Source organism: Toxorhynchites rutilus, chromosome 3 (genome assembly GCF_029784135.1).
Source record: "Toxorhynchites rutilus septentrionalis strain SRP chromosome 3, ASM2978413v1, whole genome shotgun sequence".
In the NCBI taxonomy this organism is placed as follows: domain Eukaryota; kingdom Metazoa; phylum Arthropoda; class Insecta; order Diptera; family Culicidae; genus Toxorhynchites; species Toxorhynchites rutilus.
In genome coordinates, this window is record NC_073746.1 from 17991017 (window position 1) to 18003202 (window position 12186).

The window sequence follows — 12186 nt, forward strand, 5'->3', positions numbered from 1 at the left end:
TGCTGACGCTTCAAGTTTGTTACAGCATGTACATTTTAACAAGAGAAAAAAACTGTGACTTGGATTGTACTCTCGCAAAAAAAAAAAAAAGAATTATGTTTTTGGATGAAGGATGATAATACGGGATGCGAATAAGAAGAGATCTGCGCAGTATCCTTGAAGGGGTTGTGTAGCTGAACTTAAAGTAGTTGACTAGATGATCGTGGGAGTGTTAAGCAGCTCATATTTTGCCTTTAGATTTGGTGACACGGATAATTAAAATAATTCGTAGAATCACTACAGCGTTCAGCTTGGAAGTAGAACAGTAGTTTTAAGAATATGGAATCGATTAGATTAAAATCGATAAAAAATTTGGTAATTGACTCGCTTTAAACTGTCGGTTTGGGAATCGGCTAGTGAAAAGGAAATCGATTCGGGAATCGATCAGACAATAAGCGATTTGGGAATCGGCATGAATAAAATCGATTTAGGAATCGATTGAGTTGTCAATTTGGGAATTGACTAGCTTCAAACTGTCGATTTGGGAATCGATAGAGTTGTCAATTGGGGAATTTACTAGCTTCAAACTGTCGATTTGGGAATCGACTGGTGAAAAAATAATCGATTTGGGAATCGATCAGACGATAAACGATTTGGGAATCGATTGAATTGTCAATTTGGAAATTGACTAGTTTTAAACATATGATTGGTAGCTACGTAATAAACTCGGTTTAACATTGTGAATTGACTAGTGAAAAGCAAATCGATCTGAATATAAACGATCTTTGGATTCGGCTAGACTAAGATTGAGTTGCTAAACTCAATAAGATTCGGGAATTGACAAGTTCTGAACACATAATAGTTTTAAAATTCGATGGACATGTCGGTGTATCGACTAGTAGAACGCATTCGGTTTGGGCATGTGATTTGAATTGGGTAATTGGAATGTTCTAGATGTCGAGATTTCATGACTTCGTTACACGAATTGGGAATGCATTCTGTTCTCGAAGAGCGTTCATTGGATAAAACCATTCATGCTAATTTTTTTTATACTTCGTTTCGTTTCATACAAATGAGTGACTCGAGACCCATCGCACAGTTTAGGCACAACGACATAGATAAAGCGAAGCTGAATAAAGAATGGGAGGTGCGGAAGAGATCTCTTGAATGTTACTTCGAGGCAGAGAACATCACTGAACAGAAGAAGAAAAGAGCAAAATTATTACATCTTGGTGGTCCTCATTTGCAATCTCTGTTTCAAAGTTTGCCAGACAACGAAAAGTTTTCGTATGTCACTCCAGAGAATCAATATTATGCTACTTCATAATATTGTTTGGCTTTCGATAAGTTTTTCAAGCCAGGTCACCAGGACGTACTATAGCGTCACAAACTGCGGCACATGAAGCAAAACCAGGAGGAACGTTTTGCGGAGTTTGTGATGTGACGAGTGCGCCAGCAGATTAGTGAGTGTGGCATCGAACGTTATCCTGCGAAATGTGGTAAGATTATCTCAGACATTATGTTGACGGATGCCATTGTAGAATGTTGTTCTGACGAGTTGCGCAAGCAGAATTTACAAAATGATCGTAGCGTGGAATAGATTGAAGAATTCGGAAGGAAAACAAGTCAAGAATTTTGGTGCGAAAGATGAGGATAAAACAAGAGGAAATGTGTACAAAATCATTGGAAATCGGAAATCGGGGCCGATAACTAGGGATTTCAGCGCATTCGTGAAGCAATAGGTTCAACAGAGAAGAACTCCGCTGTTTCAAATATGAGTTACCGGGCCATATTTCTACTGATCGCAAATGTCCAGCTCTTGGAAAATTTTGTAATATCTGTCAGTGTCGTTTTGAATCGCAGTGCCGATTACTTAAATCTAACGTAAATGAGAGTAGACCGTCAGCTCCCAAGAAGGTCTGAGTGGTGGAACAGCTTAAGGAAGTGGGCCGAGTGGAGTCCAAAAGTGAAGCAGAACCAATTGGTGTTGAGACCGGGAAGAAGACATATTACGCCTTTTATGCTGGTGGTGACTGTGCAATAACCTGCAAAGTTGGGGGTATTTCATTAGATCTGTTGGTGGACTCTGGTGCTGATGCCAATCTGATCTCGCAGGCTGCTTGGGAAGATTTAGAATTGAAGAACGTGATCGGGAAGCTTTGGAGTTCTGGAAAGGAAGCAGTAAAATATTGAAAGGATACGCAAGCAAACAGGCACTTGTCATACTTGGTACATTTTAAGCGGACATCGAGGTTGGAGGAAAGCGAGACGATGCGTTGTTTTTCGTTGTGCAAGGTGGTCAACGCTGTCGTCTGGGTTACTTCACAGCGAAAAGGCTTGGAGTGCTCAGAGTTGACCACGTAGCTTCAAAGGTCGAACCACTTTCGAAATTAATGACATGCAAGTACATATTCATATGGACCCAGAACTAAAACCTGGGTTTCAACCGGTGCGACGTCTACCGATAGCTTTGGAAACCGCTGTATTTAACAAACTCGAAGATTTGTTAGCTACCATACTTGGCAGACAGCAAACCACAGTTGCGTTTCGAGTGTGAAGAATTCAGAAATAATTGTCGAGAACTGAGGACAATACAACTCCGTACTGGCCTCAAGCAAACGGCGAGGTCGAACGTCAGAACCGAACCATATTAAAACGATTGCGAATTGCTCATGAGCTAAGAGGCGACTGGCGGTTGGAACTAAGAAGATTTCTTATAGCTTACTACGCCACAAATCATTCTGTAACGGGGCGATCTCCATCAGAACTGATGTTTGGGAGGCGAATTAGATGCAAACTTCCTGAGGTTCCACGGTTGACGTTTCAAGGAAGTGAGGAGAGGGATCGTGATAAAATAAAAAAGAAAAAAGGAAAGGAACATGCATATAAAACATGAAATGCTCACTAGAATTATATTGCAGTTGGGGACAAGGTGCTGATGAGGAGATCGAAGAAGGATCATAAGTTGGCAGCAGATTATTCACCCGAATTGTTCGTTGTAGTAGGAAGAACTAAATCAGAAGTAACAGTCAAATCTTTAACTTCTGGTAAACAATTCAAGCGTAATGTTTGTCACCTCAAGAAGGCTGTAATGGAGAAATGCTCAAAGCATAGGAACCAATCAATTGACGAGGAACAGAGCGCCGATGATGAGTTAGACCGAACAGCGGAAGAGTTTATGTGTGATGAAACTGAAGATATCCGGGCTAAACGAAAGCGTACTGAGGCCAAACGGCTTTTGGATTATGTTCCTCATTAATTAAAAGAGGGGAGGGATGTGGGGTCTGACCCCTCACTGTTTGTAGGAGACATACCTGTGAATAAAAATAGATTGGTTGGGATTGAGAGGAATGGAGAGGGGAGAATAAAGAAAACGGTAAGCGAGGATAGACAGGGGGTTAGAGCTGAGAAAGAAAGAGAATTAAATACAATGTAAATGATAATTGTGTGTTTAATCCAGTGTTGGAAAAAATCATCTTCGCTAAGATCAAATGCTTAGATTTTCGGGCTAGGTTGCATCGAAAACCTATATATTACAAACGAAAATTAAATTAAAATCCAGGCAACCTTTGAATATGAGCAAATGAACTTTTGTCCTTCAAAATGTTTTGATGTTTATTTTTTCCACCCAGTGTCATTTTCATCTTGATTATCGGAAACGTCAGAACTGAATTTCATTTCATCCAAATGAATATCAGCTGTTGTTAACTTCTAACCTGAGGCTGCTGTGTGCGGTTGGGTTTTGCAGTTGCCGGATGCCGTAATCGGAAATACCTTATGAAATTCCCGATGTCGCAAATGACTTGACGGTAGCTAAAACCACTCGTTGTATCCATTCTGCATATGCCGTTGCTACCGTCTCGCCAAGTAAATTTTATTTTGAACTTAAATTCTCTGCCAGAACGAATATCGTTTCGGATGTGATGAATATCAATTTGTTGCTTTTGATATCCAAAGTATAAATAACAGCGAAGTTATGAACCCCACTGAATGTCGCATTCATTCATTATAGCAAATTTGCTCATGCAACAGCGATATGAACAAAATGAACTCGTTTGTTTTGTCATCAATATAATGAGGGCAGTGTGTTTCAAGCTGGAACAAAATCATATTCGTTTCTCGTAAATATTTGTTGATATTCTAAGACACTGGTTTAATCGTTGAATCCGGATAGTACAGTCGTCTCCATCAATCGAGGATAAGAAACAGAGGCGGCCCTAAGCCGCCGAGGTGACGCAATCCGAGTCGGCCTCCGACCCGCCATCGGAAGCGGCGGCCTTTCGCAAACAAACCTGTGTTCCATCGATTGCCCGGTTAGTTTGAAACATAGGAGACAATCCTTTAGTTAGGTCCAACCGAGCGTTAGCGAGCGTCGGACGGCTTACGTTTGCCCGGTTAAGTTTTGCTTTGAAATATATAATTTATTGCATTTCGGCTCCGGTGACGCTAATACGAAAGTACCAAAAAACATATTAAGAACTTACAACATAAAAAGTGTTTATATTATATAAAAGTTATGGAGACACATGAAAGCTTCCAAAGTTCAATGAAGTTCATATTGGAATTATTAAATTATTAATTCATATAATCAAATATAATATATCTTAGAGTTAGCATTTTATAGATGGTTGGTGTTAAGTCAGACCAAACCATTTGACATTTGTATGATTTCGAGAAAAACGAGTTTGAAGTTTGGTGCTAGAAAGGGTTTTCGTTGAGTATTCAAATCAATTTCGATACGTTATTCATGTTACCCGCGTGATTTTACAAATCCGATAAATGTAGCTTACGAAATGCTTAACTTAATGCAATCACTATCTCGAGATTTTCTAATTTGCGACTTGGTCAACTCTGACCGACCAGATATAACTTACCTACCCTCGAGGTAACGTACTTCGATTTAAAGTACATTTTATCTCATTTATTTATTTTGCATTTGATGAAACTGTGAATGTGTTAATCACAGTTTCATCAAATGCTAACGACAAACTCAGAGACTCACAAAAACAAAGCAAAGCAATGATTTTGGACTCACTCTGTCTTTAGTAACTAACAAATAATAATATTTAAAACATGTGTTTCCGCGGTGGGATTTTGAACGGCTGCGCACTTGAAAAGTCGGACAGGAACTACGAAAATGATTTTAACCACTACACTTTTTAACCACACGATATATTTAGACTTTTGAGATAACTTTGATACAGATTCATTTCAAGCGATCCTCTTTGACCTATTAGCTTCTTTAGCTTTAGTATTAGCTATTATATACGGGAATTAAGTTCAAAAAAAGATTCATCTCAATATGTTACTCTCTCTCTCTCTCTCTCTCTCTCTCTATCGAGATCAATTTTTCTCCTATCGGAAGCTTAATGATAACAGATTTAAACTGCTCATATTGAAATGACCATAAGTGAGTTCACAACTGTTGTAGAGTTTTTGATATATGAAAGTTTGTTGCGAAAAGTATTATTCATCCCAGGGTTGCTCCAACAACATGTTATATCAAATATTAAAGATTGTTTTTTATAATATAAGAATTATAGATATCATCGGAAGTCCTTGATTTCCCGACAACCGAAAAAATCGAAGATAAGGATGCGATACTCTGGATTGGGGTAATTGATTGGGCAGGACAAAATTCCACAGACAGTATTATGAAGATCATGAAGATCCTATAATACGAAGAAAGTTATTGATGTATATCATTTTGAGAGATCGCTGACAAAATGAAGCAGTCCAAGATTGATCCTGGATTCCCATGTAAATTAATTCCTGAACGATTCTGAAATATTGGAAAAAGTACGCAATCCCTCAACAGATGATGAAATGGCGAACAATAAAATGGACTCCATTCAGTACACAAGATAACACCATAACTGTTGCGGGTCTTTCTAGTTAAGACTTTTCATGTGTTGCTGATAATCCGGCTCTAAATGCAGCAGACCTAATGTTGGCGCTTACCAATGTAGTCCTACTTTGTGTTATTTTTTACACCTGACTCCGTAGCAGCAGAAGCAGCAGACGACGCAGGTAAGTAAAACGTTTTTCTTTCCAGGTTCTCCAGCAGCAGCAGGACGGTGAACAGCGAGGGAGACAAACAGCAGTGACGAATGTCGAATTCCAGCAACTTCCAGGTGAGTATGTACAAACAGGTAAGTATTTTATTTCTCTACATATAACTTGTAGTAGGAAGAACTAAATCAGAAGTAACAGTCAAATCTTTAACTTCTGGTAAACAATTCAAGCGTAATGTTTGTCACCTCAAGAAGGCTGTAATGGAGAAATGCTCAAAGCATAGGAACCAATCAATTGACGAGGAACAGAGCGCCGATGATGAGTTAGACCGAACAGCGGAAGAGTTTATGTGTGATGAAACTGAAGATATCCGGGCTAAACGAAAGCGTACTGAGGCCAAACGGCTTTTGGATTATGTTCCTTATTAATTAAAAGAGGGGAGGGATGTGGGGTCTGACCCCTCACTGTTTGTAGGAGACATACCTGTGAATAAAAATAGATTGGTTGGGATTGAGAGGAATGGAGAGGGGAGAATAAAGAAAACGGTAAGCGAGGATAGACAGGGGGTTAGAGCTGAGAAAGAAAGAGAATTAAATACAATGTAAATGATAATTGTGTGTTTAATCCAGTGTTGGAAAAAATCATCTTCGCTAAGATCAAATGCTTAGATTTTCGGGCTAGGTTGCATCGAAAACCTATATATTACAAACGAAAATTAAATTAAAATCCAGGCAACCTTTGAATATGAGCAAATGAACTTTTGTCCTTCAAAATGTAATGGATAAAATGGACTCCATTCAGTACACAAGATAACACCATAACTGTTGCGGGTCTTTCTAGTTAAGACTTTCCATGTGTTGCTGATAATCCGGCTCTAAATGCAGCAGACCTAATGTTGGCGCTTACCAATGTAGTCCTACTTTGTGTTATTTTTTACACCTGACTCCGTAGCAGCAGAAGCAGCAGACGACGCAGGTAAGTAAAACGTTTTTCTTTCCAGGTTCTTCAGCAGCAGCAGGACGGTGAACAGCGAGGGAGACAAACAGCAGTGACGAATGTCGAATTCCAGCAACTTCCAGGTGAGTATGTACAAACAGGTAAGTATTTTATTTCTCTACATATAACTTTTTCACGGGATACAAAATTCCCTATCGAGCTTTATCACTGCTCTGATCTGCTTACAAAGAGGAACTGACTTGATACGGTTCGGTTGATTCGGTTTTAACCACAATCGTTATCAGTCGTTCAAATCAGGCTGCCAGAAAAGCGAGATAAAAATCTCGTCTAAACCGCGCCCGCTAGCACGGGCTATGGCGTGGGCACACAATAAGTACTAGATTCAACACCTATTGATTTTATAAGTTGAAGAAAATGAGTGGCCTCTCAAATCTCAATTTTCGTTCCAAGAGATAAAAGCGAAAGTCTTCGAGAGGCAGGTAGCACCGTTACTTATTTATTCTATCAAAAAGTGTTTTTGTTTCCCCAGTCTGGTTGAAAACGTCGTCGTCTATCGTTTTCAAATATAAAAGAAGCATCACTCCAACATACGTATGATCTGTTTGTTTCAATTGCCGATTAAACATATTTTGCTCAAGTAAAGAAAATTGGCAAAAATACGCAGGAAAACCAAATTTTCAGCAAAATGTAGAAAAGTCTGAGCCTAGAGTCTTAGACAAATTCCGATGCGAATGATTGGAATTGGCTCACAGCAAAAGAAATAGTTCAAAACTTAAGAATGAGTAGAACTGTGGAACTCCCACTGCTGTATTTACCAGATTGCATGATTATTAAACAAAATATCTACAATTCCGGAAAGAGTAAAAATTCGTAACATTTCGAATCATGGCAATCCAACTTCTTCAGTGGACGAACATTCCCAGAGGAACTTTCGCCGTTTTAACGCGGGTATTATTTGCGTTATTTTTATAAATACTTAATCGAGATTTTTATGCCAGAAAACATGCCTTAAATGTATTCTGAGTGACAAGCTCTAGATTACGCTTAACCACAGTGCTAGTCGGAAGAAATTGTGTTGTCGAAGAATCATTCGAATAACATTTGCATTAAAAAAAATGGACAAAGATTGCCAATTCTTCATGGATTTACCTTCACACATAGTTTCGCCCATGCAGTATCAATCATAGGAACCCATGAGTCAGCAGAAAAAAAAATTACTGCACTATCAGTCGAACTCTAACCGTGATGGCGAAAATAGTGAAGCTACCCCGTTCAGAAGTGTGCGCGTTCGAAGAACGGTACCCCGCCGCGTCGAAAACGGACATCATGAGGCACTTTGTGGACGCCGGAACATCGAAAGAAAGCCCGGTTCCGGACGGCCTACGACCCTGAGCGAGAAGAAGCTCCAAAGGATGCTGAAGAGATTAAGGGTCACGAGTTCAATTCTCACTCCCGACATTCTTCCAAAAATGGAAGTAAAAGTGACGAACCAACCAAAATGTGTTGAAAGTCACTATGATAGAGAGAAAAAATTATGCTAAAGAGGAAGATCGAGGGAAAAGTGGCTACATCGCTGCGTGCGCTTAGCCGGGAGATCGATGCAACCGGCCAAACAGTGAAAAACTACCCGGCGAACATGGACATACACGTCAGGAAGCAGAAGTCCTGTCCACTGGTCTCGGAGCTGCAGGCAATGACGCTGCGACAGCGGCTGAATAAGATTGTCAAGTCGATTTTCCGGCGAATCGCGACGTGCCGGTGGTGATGCACGGCGAGACCTATCTCATTCTAGAGGGCACTTCGTATTATACTTCCCCCACGAAGGAAGTGAGCTCTGAAGGTGCTTCTGTGGCTGACAATCAGCCACTCTTCTTTAATTCCGGACTGGCCGTGAACGGAAAATTTATAGTACGAAATTCCTGCCGGAAGTTGCGTCGTTCATCAAGAAATACCATAAGGGCGTTCCCAGTGGAACTTTTGCCTTCTAAACGTAGGTATTACTTGCGTCATTTTTTTATTAGCAGTACTTAGTTGAGATTTCTATGCCGGATAACACGCCTTGAATGTTTTCAGGAGTGGCAAGCTCTAGAAAACGCGTGATCACAGTGCAAGTCGGAAGAAATTTCTTTGACGAAAAATCCCGCGGCCAGAACGGAAATCGAATCCGAACCCCCGGAATGATAATGTGGGACGCTAACCACTCGGCCACGGGAGCACTGTGAGAGGAAATGGAACGGCTGAATATCGATGTGGTACCCAAGCCAGCGAACCCGCCCAACGTCCCCCAGATGCGTCCCATCGAGTATTTCTGGGCAAACCAAAAGCATATAATCTACTCCAACAATTTTGTCGCGAAAACTGAGAAGGAATTAATAAATAAAACGAAGAAAGATCTCAAAAACATGCCTATACGCATGTTTTCCATGGCGAATGCTCCGGTTAACTGCCGGAAGGCCGTTCGCAAGGGCGGAGAATTTTTTGGCAAGTAAGCTAATAACTTTCCATGGGAAATTTATCAAACTCAATTATCTGTCTTAGTTTTTTATCACCATCCCAAAAAAGTCATTTTTTTATCATCATCCGGAAAAAGTCAATCAATTGGTTCCCTTCCTTATTAACCATAAATTAAGTAAAAATGTTTTTATTTAGTAGTATGGAAACATAGTTACAAATAAAGAAAACTTGTGTAATTGAGGCTGTAAGAATAAACGGATTATGAAAAAAGTATCAGTAAACAGTATTGAATTTCATTCCTATTTTTCTATTTTTGTTCGATTGAATTGTGATATTGATTCAGTTACCCAAACTGTAGGCTGAAGCTACAAAATGATATTTCATTAAAAATGTCCTAGTAAAACGCTACGAAACTTTTGGAAAATTCAGAAGAAAAAAAATAATAGTAGGTTGTGTTCAAGACACGACCGCATTGTTGACGTAGAACTACGCTGTGGTTTAATTCAAGTCGCTTGTTTATAACTGCGGATATTTTTTATAATACTACGAAAATTTGGAAATAACCATTCTACCAGTTTGGTCGCTCTGAAATGTTTTTTTTTTATTGTAGAAGCATTTGATGATAATTGTTTGATGACTTATTCTTGTGCTCGCAGAACAATACTTTGCTCGAGATAAGCGCAGCTGTCATCCTTAGTGGAGAAAGTTTTGCTACTGGCAAGCGAAACCAATCACATTCAAAATTCCAGAACAACACTTACTTTCTTGGTGACTAAATAAATAAAGCGCAAATGCAATCCTAGTTGAAAGCAGTTTTGCGACTGGCACGCGAGCCCAAATAAATTAATAACTTAATATAACTTATTGAAGAACTTGGTATTCCCCAAATAATTTTTTTGTGCACAACCTTAACACCTGCTTCACCATAGCGTTAGTCCAATGCATTGATGACAGAAAACAAACAATGTTAACTGCTTGGAAAAAGGATGAATATTTGCTTCAGCAGATATTCATAACTAATACCCTAGCGTAAATATCTCCCTCCCGCTATCTTCCCGCCTTGTTTATATTTATCATTAGGACTGCGTAATTTGCAACACAAAACAATCGGCAATCATAGCATAAAAATAGGCGATTTTTGCATCGTAACAGGACCAATGCACTATTTTTTACGTACGGACTATGAAGCACGCACGTACGCACACAAAAATCCATATATCGATGGCTTGAAGTAACTAAATATACACACACTTATCTCCGTTTTGCGCTCTTCTCTACAGAAGCCCTTTCTGTTAATATTGCCAGTCTAGATTAACTTAGCTGTCATCCTTTGTGGAGAGTTTTCCTACCGTCATGCGAAACCAAATCACTGACAAAATTCCAGAAAATTTATTTTCTCGATAGCCTAGCTTGATGATTCCCCACACAATTGTGTAGTTTAAAACCTTAATGCAATGGCGTCAGTTTGATGCAATGATTGCAATGCTAGAGACATCAGCGAGTGAGTAATTTGGTCGCGTCCACAGCTCAATCCGAAACGAAGACATGTGATGACGCAAAACAAGGAAGAACAAGCGATTGTCATTGCTTTGAATACAGAACGATACTGAAAGTTTGCCTTCCCTCCTTGCCTGAGACTTTAAACTTCTTCAGTTCATTCGTCTCTAACCTTCAAAAAGGCCCTTGGAAAACTTTACTTTATCCATCATATTACTCCTCCACCCCCATTGCCTTGAGAAAGGCATTCGATCCCTCGCCGTCCAGCTCGCCCAGCAACGATGTTGTTCAGTCGATTTCCTCACGAAGAATGAATGTTTGCCTCAGCGAGATCCACTGTTTATACTCCAGGCAAATATTCCCCTTCGTTCTTCTTCTTTTCCTTTGTTCACGGAGACTTTACATCTTACGATATCCCCTTCGTTGCTCGTCGATAAGTTGCTCGTTATTGACAGCTCTGTTAGGGAAAGTACACAAATGGACAGAACAAATGTATGAGGAAATGGGAATGCTTCCAATTTTCATCAATTTAAACCATATAAAGACTATGGGATTATCAAACAAATGTTAGGGAATTTCCAATTCGTTTGGTATATAAATCGCCAAAATCCGTTCGCGGCAAAAATAGTTATTAACGTTAACTTTATTTCATAAAAACGTGACCTGTTTTCTGATCTGGTACCCTTCCTGAAAGACGTAGTTCTGCGTCAAAAGGACCCAAATGAAAGTATAAAGCACACCAACATAAAGTGATTAGTTTATTTCAATAAGATACAAGCGCACGCTAAAAGATTAAACTAATAAAAACTACCAACACTGCTTTCATCAGCGAGGATCGCACACGGAGAGTACACAAAATTCCCAGGGCATAATCATATACAGAGAGCGGACCGGTAAACCACGCAGGCACCAAACTGAGAGAATACGCGCCGATTACCAATCTGCACTCCGGCTAGCAAAATACACTAGATCATGCTGCACTTCGAGGATCATCTCTCCGTATGCTTCCATTTCAGGCAGGCGTAAATCAATCGGAGCTTCGGGCTTTATCAGTTGCGCGTCAACAATGCGGCGATGTGGCTTTTGCGCCCAACCTTATCGCTATTAGAATACACATCACGCGGGAGAGACACACAGGCGGGAAAGTGGGAAAGAGAAGAGCACAGCATATGTATTTTCATTATCAGATCGATCGCCGGCTCTGTGCGCGCTGAGCTGTGTTGTGTTGTGCGGTGAGGAAGAGCTGAAAATAAGGAATATGTGCTGACGATAGGCAGTATTGCG